The sequence below is a fragment of the Strix uralensis genome, chromosome 2 (assembly GCF_047716275.1).
Source record: "Strix uralensis isolate ZFMK-TIS-50842 chromosome 2, bStrUra1, whole genome shotgun sequence".
Classification (NCBI taxonomy): Eukaryota; Metazoa; Chordata; class Aves; order Strigiformes; family Strigidae; genus Strix; species Strix uralensis.
The window spans coordinates 87,101,973-87,115,899 of record NC_133973.1 but is presented as its reverse complement, the minus strand read 5'-3'; positions in this window follow the sequence as shown (position 1 = coordinate 87,115,899).

Genomic DNA, 13,927 nt, shown 5'->3' with positions numbered 1-13,927 from the left:
ACCTTTCAGCAGCTAAAGTCATGTGAGACTAAACCTTCCACTCCCCAAATGAGACTTTTCCAAAGATAAGCAGTATATGAACACCAGTAACAATATTTCATAACCAGTTTTGTGTTAAATTCATATTCTCTTGGGTAGGATTTTGATATAAATGCTACAAAATACATCTACAGTTAATAAAAGGAGAGAAGACAGACAAAAATGATAATGCTTATTTGTTATTCAAATCCATCCTCATGAATAGATCTTTTATAAACAGATATATAGTAAGCATATATGTTCTTCTGTTGGATTAGGTGTCAGAGATCTGCTGCATAGGACTGAGTACTGAGGATTTTGTTGCATCTCTCACCATGATGCAGATGACATTAAATGTTTTTCATTTTTTGCAGTGAATCAAAGACAAATGAAAAGGTTGGAGCTGGAGGCAGGTCTTCATGCAGCTATGGAAAGTAGAGACATTAAACATCTTCCTGAGATGAAAAATTCAGGACAGAAGAGCTCCTTGAAGACTTTTCTCTGGGATATCAGAACATCTCCTGTATTGCTTCCCCAGTTACCCTGGACAAACATAGTTTGTGACTTGTCCCCAGTATGTGTATTTTTAAAAAATACTCTGAAAAACAAACATGTACAAAATACAGACTGAAAACTCAGCTGTCCTAATCAAATATACAAAAGCATGAATAAGTATGCATTACAATGCAAATTTAAGAGGGGGAGGAGGCATGTTTAATCCAATTTTTATGTAAAACTAAAAAGATATTACCTAAGGCATCCTATGTGACAACCTAACAGCCTAGCTCTGTGAAGGTAATTCATGCACTAACTCTTCATTATTCTCTACCTAATTTTCAGTCATGTTGCCTCAGTTGAATGTCTGCTTCCCTGTGTACCTCTAATACAATCTTCAAGGTAACTGGCTTTCAGGTGGGTATACTAGGGCTCAGTTCATCTCATCTTAAAATAGATAGCTAAAATAGGCCAAATTAAATGGAAGGCTAAACTGTCAGCTCAGATGGGGATTTCTGTACTGTAGGACAGTAGAGTTCAGTGAGGTGAATCCCACCTCTGGTGTACTATTTTTGGGGTGTTCTATAGCTTATAGAAGTATATAATTACCAGTGTGCATGTGTGTCTGTATGTGCACTGGAGGACTCTTTTATCAATTCCGTTGCTGTTCCTCTCTTAACTGCAAATATAAGAGAAATTTAGGCTATGAAACCTGAGGAAAAATGGGCACATATATAACTGAAGTAAATAAATCCAAAAAAGTAAAATTTTTTAACCTCAAAACAAAATTTTAAGGGATAAGGTATTCAGGTACTATTTCACTATTTATCAGCCAGATTCTCTAGAAATTTTGAACGACTTCCATAGCTTATCCTAATTCTGATAGAAGGCTTATATGATTATATGAGGAGATTTGGGGGTTTGTTTTTGCATCAGCTTTCAAAAGACATAAATTAAGGGATTAAAAACTATATCTAAGACATACTTGAACATTTTTAGCAGCCCAGTGTCTAAGGATAGCTCAAAAAAATACATCAGAAAAAAAAAAAAAAAAAAAAGATGCTATTTATTTCTCTTACACTAACTTATATAACATAAGCCTAATGAGAAAAGATGGTTTTGTGTTCGGTTTTAACAGGTAATTGTCTAAAGGAGTATAAAATCTAATCTGTAATACGTATAAAGAAACCTAGAGCTTTCCTTTAATGGAGAGTTCAGCAGTCTTCCTGTTATTACAAATGCTGTGAAGAAAGGACTAATCAGTGAGGTGTCTGTTTTTTTAGACTAGGTTGCTATGTGAGCAAGCTCAATAATATCTCACATGTACTTTTCTGGAAGTCAAAGAAGGTGAACGTCTAACCAAAAATGTTTTTACAGTACATGGAGACTGTGGCTGTCAGAAAGACAATTTCTGCTATACCTGAGCAGACTATCTGTGGAGATCTTGATTTTGCTTCTTTCAAAGTTCTAACTAATTAGAAATAATTTGTTATTTTATAAAGAACTGATTAGTAGCTAAGTAATCATTTCATCATATACATTAAATGTTCATGAAGAGATGTGTATCAAGACAATAAAAACACTGACTTCACGTGTACTCATACGCTTAGAACTGCATGCATACAATGAATTTAATTTTTTGTTGGATAATAGAATACAAGATAAATCATCATGTACAATTATCAGTAACAGTGTAAGAACAACAGATATAGATTGGACAGGAAAGCTGTATATCATAAATTAATCAGTTGTGTTGTTTCTGTGTAATTTTGAGTTTACTCATCTGTAGAAGGAAATGTCCTTTGACTATGTTTCCATTGTTATCTTCCTTGCTCTTATCTCTGCTTGACAAGATCCAATCCATCTGTCCATTTTACATGATAAATGAGCACCAGTTAAGGCTCTTATAGCTGAGTAGCCAAATTTGGAGGGATGAGTGGGAGGGGAGGGGAAAGGGAGGAAAAAAAAACAAAAGAGAGAGAAAGCCAGTATCTGTCTTAAAGATCCTTCTTTTACTGAATGTTTTCAAAACTTTTTCCAGAAACACAGTGATGATGTACTTTGTGAAGCCTTCTGCAAACTGAAGTCAGTATTTTATTACAGACTTGTATGAACACTTTGTTCTACTGCCTATTTCTTTTGCAGACCATATGCATTAGTAATAACATATATCAAATTAGGTGATAAATTTCTGTGAATAAAAGCTGTAATAAAACTTTGCTAAAATATTGTTAAGACAATTAAAATTGTCCACATGTACAACTATTGTTAAAGTTAAAGTATCCTGACAGTTTTTTGCCTCCTCCTAGACAAATACAGAAAATATAAATATCTAATCTGTTATTCTTTGACTTTAGCTGAAAAAATAATCTATTAAATATAATGTGAGAAGTATATAGCTCTTTCTGTAGAATAACTTTGTGGCTGTGAAATCTTAGTTCATTTGACAAAATGTCTGATTATCCTGGATGTCTGTTGGTTACCTTTGTGTTATATCTGAACAATAATTTTCAAGAAGATACAAATGACTAGTGTGGATGTGCAAAAGTGCAAGAGTCACAGATAAAATGAAAGGACACACTTTAAAGGTAGCAGATCTTCACAGTAATGTAAGAAAAGTAATTCAAACTAGCAGTGTAAAAACCACATTGGCTACATAAACCTGTCCACTGGTTCCTTTTGCTCAGTATATGTGCCACAACATACAACAAATATGAATATATTTTGTGTGTTCTTAACCATTTATCAGTTAGATAAATCAACTATTAGATTACCTATAAGTACTGTATAAAAATTTACATAAAATTTATTCTTCTTTTTAAACAGTATTATATATTTTAAGCATCCCAAAGCAAAGACAGAAAATGGGTCACCTGGTTTCTTTGTTCTTCTTATACCCACAATTTCCACCTAAAAAGGCAGCACCCTAATTTCAAGATTATAGGCCATAGGAAGGAGGAACACAACTTTTCCCCTTTGCTGAATACAACTAATGATGCAAAAAACAAACAAACAAACAAACAAAAAGTTTCTCTGGTTTAAAAAGTTGATATTTGGATATTACCCTACATTCAGGTGCTTCTCCAGTTCCTACTGTATGACCTGGCTTTCATTTTATGTAAAACAGATATTAAGTAAATTACAAACCCAATCCTGTCAGTAGATAAGTAGAATACAGAATGTTTGAAGTGTGACATCTCCTTTCTCTAGGAAATGAAATAAGTTCTAGTTATTTCTCTTTGTCTCCTACTGTATTTCCTTTTTTGTATTGAAGCCCAGACATTGTATACAGTGTATTTTACAACAGAGCACATATTTAATATATTGTTAAGGGACATATGGACTTATGCTCATGTAATTCCTGTTTGTTCCTGGATTCTCAGTAAGTATTATAACACTAGTCTATTATGACAAAGATGGGAAAATGGACACAACTGCTTTTAGTGAAGTACCTGATATTCGGAACTCGGGCAGAAAATTCCTAACAAATCTGCATGGCAATGAGTGTTGGACCACTCAGATGCTTTATGGATATGGTTGGAAAGAGTGGACGTGATTGGAAAGAAGTCTCATTACTATACTTAGAAAGGGTAAATCAAGTGAATTCAAGTGTTCTACAGCTAAGTACCAGCTTGTGTGTGTTATTTTCCTAGATTTCAATATTAAATTTAATTACATCAGTTCCATCTAATCCTCATTTATTTTCATTACTTTAGTGCTGAAATTAAATAACATTCCTTATCTTAAAATAATAAAAATCAAAACACCCCATACCTCAAGAACCTCCCCTAGCTTTTAACCTCTTTTGTATTGTAGACCATAAAGTATGATTTTGCCACTACTTAAGAAAGTCCACAGGTTTTGTCTTAACCTGACAGTGCATGGTCTCAGGACTTCTCTGGGTTTCTCTTGGCCTGAGCTGACTTTAGCCTGTCATAGAAATTGCCTAGTGGTCAGGTGACTATTAGCCAGGTGACTAGTTTAAAGATGACTGTGTGAATACATAAATCAAAGAAACATAGCAATCAATAAGTAAAGAGTATTAAACCTTTATATTAATAACTTTAAACTAATGTTATAGGTGAAGATAATCAGACTTCAGTGAGAAATCAGTGAAAAAAAAAGTAAGTGGATTGTGTTAGAAAAAATGCGTACAAGTAATCCCAAATAGGCATAGACTGGATTAAGAAAAAAGAAAACTTCAACACAAAAATCATATTCTTCTGGTGAGGAACTCAGGATGACGATGATATGAAGTTCCCCAACAGTCTTATTCTTGAGGAAGGCTATACCTATTGACCTCAGGACTGAGAGCAGCATGTGAATTGTGTGCATAACTCCAAAAAAACCAAATAGATACTAGAAAATGCATGTGTAAAAATTCAGATTATACTATTTCTGAGGTTTTTCTATAATAATAACATGGTTTATACTATTAGTGTTAATAACATTGTGAACAGAATAAAAATATTAACTATGTACTATTGCCTTGAACTTGTGGCTCTGGGACTGGTGTTACCGTCAGGGCTTCGGATTTTTCAGTCATGGGTTAGTATACAGGACACCAGAACATTTAGCATTAGATGGGATGCACCTGTCCCAGAGGGGGAAAAGGATCTTGGGGCAGGAGTTAGCTGGGCTCGTTGACAGAGATTTAAACTAGATTTGAAGGGGGAAGGGGGCAAAACATCAGCCCATCTGAAGTGCATGTATAGCAATGCACATAGCATGGGTAACAAACAGGAGGAGCTTGAAGTCATGATGAAACAGGAAAATTATGATACAGTGGCAATTACAGAAACATGGTGGGATGTCTCCCATGACTGGAATGCACCAGTTGATGGCTACAAGCTCTTTAGAAGGGAGAGACAAGGAAGGAGAGGTGGTGGGGTGGCGCTGTGTGTTAGGGACTGTTATGACTGCTTTGAGGACAAGTGTACTGAAGACAGGGTGGAGTATCTCTGCATTAGAATCAGGTGGAAGGCCAACAGGGCAGATGTTGTAGTAGGAGTCTACTATAGGCCACCCACCCAGGACAGAGAGGTGGATGAAATATTCTATAGGCACTTAGGAGAATTCTCACGATCGCTTGCCCTTGTTCTTGTGGGAGAATTTAACTTCCCAAACGTCTGCCAGAAATACAACACAGCAGAGCGGGACCAGTCCCGGACATTCCTGGAATGTGTGGAAGATAACTTCCTGACACAGCTGGTGAGTAAACTGACCAGAGAAGGTGCCCTGCTGGACCTACTCTTTGTGAACAGAGAGGGACTGGTGGATGATGTGGCGGTTGGAGGCCAACTAGGGCACAGCGATCATGAAATAATAGAGTTCTCTATTCTTAGAGGGGCCAGGAGAGGGGGAAGCAGAGCTGCCATCCTGGACTTCCAGAGGGCTGACTTTATCTTGTTTAGGCACCTGCTTGACAGAATCCCTTGGGAGATGGTCCTGAAGGGTATAGGGGTCCAGGAAGGCTGGGCACTCTTTAAGAAGGAAGTCTTAAGGGCTCAGGAGCAGGCAATGCCCAGGTGCTGTAAGAGAAGCCGGCAACAGAGAAGACCACCCTGGCTGAACAGGGAGCTTTGGCTGCAACTCAGGGAGAAAAGGAGAGTTTACAGCTTTTGGAAGAAGGGGCTAGGGACTCACAATGATTACAAAGACGCTGTCAGGCTATGCAGGGTGGAAATCAGGAGGTCTAAATCCCAGCTAGAAATTAATCTGGCCTCAGCAATCAAGGAGAAGAAGAAATGCTTCTATATGTCAACAGCAAAAGAAAGACCAGGGAGAGCCTCCATCTCCTGCTAGATGCAGGAGGAAACATAATGTAACAAGTGATGAGGAGAAGGCTGATGTGCTTAATGCCTTCTTTGCCTCAGTCTTTAATAACAAGACTAGTTGTACCGAGGGAATCCAGCCTCCTCAGCCAGAAGACAGAGACTGGGAGAACGACCGCCCCAGCAATCCAGGAGGAGATAGTCAGTGACCTACTGCATCACACAGACACACACAAGTCTATGGGACCAGACAGAATACACCTGAGGGTGCTGAAGGAGCTGGCTGGGATGCTCGCCAAGTCGCTTTCCATCATTTACCAGCAGTCCTGGCTGACCAGGGAGGTCCTGACAGATTGGAAATCGGCAAACGTGATACCCATATATAAGAAGGGTCGGAAGGATGATCTGGGAAATTACAGGCCTGTCAGCTTGACTTCGGTACCAGGGAAGCTTATGGAGCAGCTCATCCTGAGTACCATCACACAACACATGCAGGACAACCAGATGATTAGGTCCAGTCAGCAAGGGTTTATGAAAGGCAGGTCCTGCTTGACAAACCTGATCTCCTTCTATGACAGAGTGACTTGCTTATTGGATGAGGGAAAGGCTGTGGATGTAATTTACCTTGAGTTCAGTAAGGCCTTTGACACCGTTTCCTACAGCATTCTCCTGGTGAAGCTGGCTGCTCGTGGCTTGGATGTGCACACGCTTTGCTGGGTAAAAAACTGGCTGGATGGCCAGGCCCAAAGAGTTGTGGTGAACGGAGTTAAATCCAGTTGGCGGCCAGTCACGAGTGGTATCCCCCAGGGCTCGGTTTTGGGACCACTCCTGTTTAACATCTTTACTGATGATCTAGACGAGGGGATCAAGTGCCCCCTCAGTAAGTTTGCAGATGACACCAAGTTCAGTGGGAGTATTGATCTGCTCGAGGGCAGGGAGGCTCTCCAGAGAGATCTGGACAGGTTGGAACGATGGGCTAAGGCCAGGTGTATGAGTTTCAATAAGGCCAAATGCTGGGTGCTGCACTTGGGCCACAACAACCCCCAGCAGCACTACAGGTTTGGGGAGGAGTGTCTGGAGAGCTGCCAGTCAGAGAGGGACCTGGGGGTGTTGATTGACAGCCGGCTGAACATAAGCCAGCAGTGTGGCCTGGTGGCCAAGAAGGCCAATGGTATCCTGGCTTGTATCAGAAATAGTGTGGCCAGCAGGGACAGGGAAGTGATCTTACCCTTGTCCTCGGCACTGGTGAGGCCACACCTCAATTCCTGTGTTCAGTTTTGGGCCCCTCACTACAAAAAGGACATTGAATTACTCGAGTGTGTCCAGAGAAGGGCAACAAAGCTGCTGAAGTGTGTGGAGCACATGTGTTATGAGGAGCGGCTGAGGGAACTGGGATTGTTTAGTCTGGAGAAGAGGAGGCTGAGGGGAGACCTCATTGTCCTCTACAACTACCGGAAAGGAGTTTGCAGAGAGCTGGGGATGTGTGTCTTTAACAAAGTAACAAGTGATAGGACAAGAGGTAATGGCCTCAAGTTGTGCCAGGAAAGGTTTAGACTGGATATTAGGAAGTATTTCTTTATAGAATGGGTTGTTAGGTGTTGGAATGTGCTGCCCAGGGAGGTGGTGGAGTCCCCATCCCTGGAGGTGTTTAAGAGTTGGGTTGACATAGCACTTAGGGATATGGTGCACTTGAGAGCGGTCAGTGTTATGTTAATGGTTGGACTAGGTGATTTTGAAGGTCTTTTCCACCCTAGATTATTCTGTTATTATACTACTAAAACTTTATAAGTTCTGCATAGGTGTGTTCCATTTTTCCCATAAGAAGATTATTACTGTAACAAGGTATGTTAATAATTTGTTGAACATTTCAACAGCTTTTCTAACATATATGAAATAATTGAAATCTTAATTTGAACAAACTAGAAATCTTCCCCATGTTTTTCCACAAATAACTGTGTTTTGATAAAAAAACTCTCATTAAGAAGTAAAAAATTAAACTTATGCTTTTTTCTTACAAATTTCATGTTACATACCTCATGTTTTAGCACTGAGGAATGCCAGAGTTAAATATCTTTAGTATATATCCTCTGAAGGTTCATATGAATATTTGCATAATATTTTACTATTTCTTAAAATAACTCATTGGTCTATGTTGTTAAGCCAGTTTGATATAACTTTTACAGAAGTAATCTTTTAATTCACACTGTGGGATTGAAATGACAAACTGAACAGTAGCTCTTTCATCTTGAAAGAATTCTTATGGTGGAGCATCCTATGCAATCTTTGAAATGCCTAGAGGTCAGCTAAACCAAATCCCTAAGGCCTAGGAATATCCTAGGTACTTCATGCTTCAAATGACTCAGTAAATACATCTGTTCAGATGTCTGTAGTATTGTCAGCCGTAAGTTATGATGTCACATATGCCTGGATAATTGCCAGCCAGAAAGAGGATACTTCAACATGTACTTAAACAACAGCAAATTAAACAAACAAACAAACAAAAAAAACCCAAACCCAAACAGTTACTTTTCATTCCACCTGAAAAAATACATCCAACCAATGATTATTTTATTCCCACAGATTTATGCAAGTGGATCTTCTGTGGAATTAAATTTGTCTTGGGGTTTGTATACTTGAGCTAGTAGTTAATGTTATTCTAATCTTTCTATTTCTGTAGAAAACCTGGTGAATAAGATTCTGTTTACATTCATATTTATGAAAAAGTCTTGAATCAGCTGGAATTGGCTGGATGATGGAATACCATATTAATGAAGAAATAATTTGCTCTATGCAAAAAGAAAAATGTAAATTGTTTATTTAACTAGCTATGCAGCTGATTAAAAAGAGAACTACATAATAATTGACAGAGAAAATACATTGCTCATTCTAAACTATTCCATCAGTTCTGGTGGTAAATGGAGTTAAATTCAATTGGTGGCCAGCCACAATTGGAGTTCCCCAGGACTCAGTATTTGGGCTAGTTCTGTTTAATATCTGTTTTATCAATGATCTGGATGAGGAAATAGAATGCATCCTTAGTAAGTTTACAAACAACACCAAGTTGAGTGGGAATCTTGATCTGCTTGAGTGTAGAAACGCTCTACAGAGGGATCTGGACAGGCTGGATCAATAGGCCAAGGCCAACTGTATGCAGTTCAACAAGGCTAAGTGCCAGTTCCTGCACCTGGGCCACAACAACCCCATGCAATGCTACAGGCTTGGGGAAGAGTGGCTGGAAAGCTGCCTGGCAGAAAAGGACCCGGAGGTGTTGGTCAATAGCCTGCTGAATATGATCCAGCAGTGTGCCTAGGTGGACAAGAAAGCCAATAGCATCCTCTCTAGTATCAGAGATAATGTGGCCAGCAGGACTAGGGGAGTTATTGTACGCCTGTACTCAGGACTGGTGAGGCCACACCTCAAATACTGCCTTCAGTTTTGGGCCCCTCACTACAAAAAGGTCAATGGGGTGCTGGAACATGTCTAGAGAAGAGCAACAAAGCTGGTGAAGGGTCTAGAGCACATGTCTTATGAGGATTGGTTGAGGGAACCAGAGTTGTTTAACCTGGAGAAAAGAAGGCTCAAGGGAGGCCTTCTCACTCTCTACAACTACCTGAAAGGAGGTTGTAGCGAGGTAGGTGTCAATCTCTTCTCCCAAGTAACAAATGATAGGACAAGAGGAAACAGCCTCAAGTTGAACTAGGGGAGTCTTAGACTGGATATGAGGAAAAATATCTTCACTAAAAGGGTTGTTCTTAAAGATCTTTTCCAGCTAACAATTCTATGATTCTATGATTCTATTCTTTCAGAAAGGGTAGTAAGAAATAGAAACATTCGTAATTTGGACACTCTTGTGTATGGAGATCTCTAGAACACCCAGGTAACACAGTTACTAGGTTATGGCATCTTGGTGTTACAATCATCCTGACATCCTGACCCTAAGAAAATGCACTTTAGCTCTCTCTTCACAAGATCAGGCAATGTATGGAGGTGGTGCTTATTTGGACCTTGTCCTTAAGTGCAGTTGGGATGTCTCTAGCGGGAGTTTTTGAAGACTACAATTTTGCATATGTTCTAGAGTGCACTTGACCCAAAGTGTAAACTATTGTTGAGCAATTTTATAAAGTATAATGTTATAAGTAGCAGATGGCAATAACAAGCAGATATCAATGACTTTATTTCTGTATGTACTTATACATATACACACATATATATATCTTTTAATAACCCATTATTTTTAAACAACAAACTATTCAATGATGTAAAACAAGGATGCATGTCTGACTAGGTTATGTTAATACAATATTAGTTACGCTATCAGAAAAAATAATATGAAGGCTGCTAAGGAAAACGGGGAGGTGGCTAATAGAACCCTCTAAAAATGCAAGCCCAGTGTGATAGCAGAAGCCCTGAAAGTGCATGCACAGAATGCTAATAGGCCCCAAGAGGTATAAACTCTAATCACCTGTGGTAGTTACTTGTCATTAGTAAATTAAACCTTGCAAACTGAATAAAAATGGTTTAGAGATGAGCTATATACACTTGGTTACCTTTTCTTCATAGCTTATTCCTAAATTTGATTTACAAGGTTGCATTTGCTAGTGACAAGTAATTGAACATTTGTGATTAGTATATATAAATAAATATAAAAATGACCCTAAGCAGAGTCAGCACAAGAAGACAGAACTTATCATCACCACCAGACTCTTCAAGGATAAGAAAAAGAAACTGCTACAACCAACACTATATTCCTCCCTACAAAGGACTCCAGACACTCACTGTTGTTCTCCTTCCCTTAGAACAAAACATTCTTTAGGACCCCGAGTGACAGGGTAAGGATGAACATGTTACCAAAGAAGACGACACTAGAAGTGTATGGATAACAATTTCAACTGTTATTACCATTGATACTTTCTCTGTACTGCCATTTTTAAAAATTCCCTTACTTTTCAGTAATAATTGGACCTGCAATAATAGTAATTTTTTTATCAGACTGTTATGATATCAGTTAGATTATAATAGATTTTTGGTTTCACATATAAGTACTGTTTCTGTAGCCCACATATGTTACATGGGATGATCTGGTCCACCCCCTTGAGGACTGATTATTAATTCTGACTGCAATAGGAAACAAACCAAGAGAAAAAAAATCAGAAAATTTTTAATTTGCTGTGGAATAAGTAATATATTACTTTAATGGAGGCAGTGTAATGGATTGTATGTAACAGAAAGGAGGCAGTGAAAAGAGGCCAGTACAAAAAAATCATGAAATTAAATAGGTGTAAGGTATGGTCTTTTCTTCAGTCCCTGAAAATACATATTTTTGTGTCAATTGCCAAGCTCTGGGGTTTTTTAAATCTCCTAAATGAAGCAATTAGCTCACAAAAATCAATTTTTTGTCTTTTTTCAATTAGATATATTCTGTTTTCAGAAGTTTCTATTATTTTGTAATTCTCTGTATTGTTCCTTTGCACCTCTGAAAATGGACACAGTGAGACTGGGAAAAGGAAAAACTGATGACTCTGATAGAAAAATGAAGGAGGAATGGATATGTGAATGGAATAATGAGAAGAAAGGCAGGATCCTGTGGGAATTGTATAACATTGTCTGTGAAGAAGACTGAAAATTTCTAAGCAGCTGAAGTGAAGTGTTGAGAAGCTGAGTAGAAGTAAAATATTTAATGGAGAATTGAGTTTATAGGAAAGAAAAACAGTTGCCAGAAATAATGAAGATCTGAAAAGGGAGAAGATTTATATCTAAATAAGAAAGTCAACATAGGTTTGTGATTAAAGTGAAGTTCACTGATGTTAAACATCTCTTTAGAAGACAAATTGTGAAGTCAAGGTCCTACCTCATGCCTTCTTATCACAGAGAGCTGTCTTTACTTAGAAATCCTTCAGGGAAAAACAAATTAATATACAAACAAACAAATGAGTGGGGAATCCACTGGGCAGAGTCTGCACTTTGCCATCTCTCTCCCTTCCTAGTTGGTTCACAATCACCCGTATTTGGCAATCTCTGGTTCACTGCAGAAGATACTTAGATAATAGAAGTCTGAGAGATGCTTGAGTGTGCTTTACCCAAGATAAAGAGATGGAAATATTTTTTGTGGATTGTTGAATTATGTTGCTTTTCAATGTTTCTAAGAATTTAAATATTATTAATTAACTTTTCTGTTGCAACTATGCATGTCTCAAGCTTAATATTATGAGGTGGTTGCTGTATTTATTATGAGAAAATATTTTTATCTGGGTAAAACATTTTTTTTAATTTTCATCAGTAATACACTATATTAAATTAAATCTGTAGAAGAAACCAAACACTTTTTTTTGCTTAACAACACGGAATATGGTAAAAAAAGAAGATGGGAGACAATACTTCTTTCACTAGTCTAGTTCTGAAGATATTGATTTTTGGAGGAATAATTATTTATATCACAATACCAGTCAAAGTTGTTTAACATACAAACATTTTAATTTGAAATGTCATGGCCATTATTTTATATTTCATGGTCAAATTCCTGTGCAACAAAGATGCAGTAGACATGGAAACATACATTTGTAAACCTGATCATTCCCCTTTTAAGATGACAGCTATTATCCCAGTCAGAAATTATTCTGGGGGCAGGGGGATAAAACTGTGATCCAAAACAGAAGGGCCTTCCAGTTCATGCATGTCAGCTGTTTGATGTAACCACATGTTAAACTATACTCAGGGATCTCTTATTGAGTTATAAGATGTGAATGACTTTGTTTGCTGTACTAAACTAAACCATCTCTTAGAATTATCATTACTGTGCTTTACCAATGTGGTGTTTCTGATATCTTTTTAACACTTGCTCATCTCCTTTTCCTTCAGCATAAGGAGTATGTTAATGTCTTCTTATTTTTTTCTTTTTTTAATGTGAAAAAAATGTATATGCTATTACTGTGTAACCACCAGCACACCGAAAAGACCATTTATCTTCAGTTATTAGTTCATCATTAAGTGGGGGAAAAAATATACATAATTTCTCATTGTTACATAATGCATTAATATAATAATGCTAGTTTCTTTAAAATTGTCTATTATAATTTTATCATAATCACAAGATTCTTACTCAGAATTTTCCATATGAACATGAAAATTTTTCTTTTAGTGTGCTATTTTTCCCTTACCAAATACTTTGGACACAGTATATGCTGTAAAATACATTAATACTGCACTACTTTATGCAAATCATTTCAGGATTAATTTTCTCATCCTTTTTATTAATGTAATATGTGTCATGTCCTCTTTCTTGGGGATGATAATAATGGGATTTCTGCTTTTTGATTATAGATGTTCCACTGCAGAATCAGTTGAAATTTGTAATGTTGCATGATAGTATTTACCCATCAGAAGGAAAATAATTCAAGTTATCTTTGTTTAGTATTTATGTTTTGAATTTTCTCCCCTTTTGTGCATATGAAAGTGTGTATCTCTTTCTCTTAAAGAGGATTTCATTATTTATCTTCAGGGAGAGATTTTTGAAAGCACCTTACAGAATGTGAAGGCCTGCCTGATACCACACAAGAACTCCACTATTGTAGACAAAAAGCTGGCGGTCAGATATACAATTTCACATAGTTTCTGTGTGCCAACACTTTTGTTGCTTGGTGGTA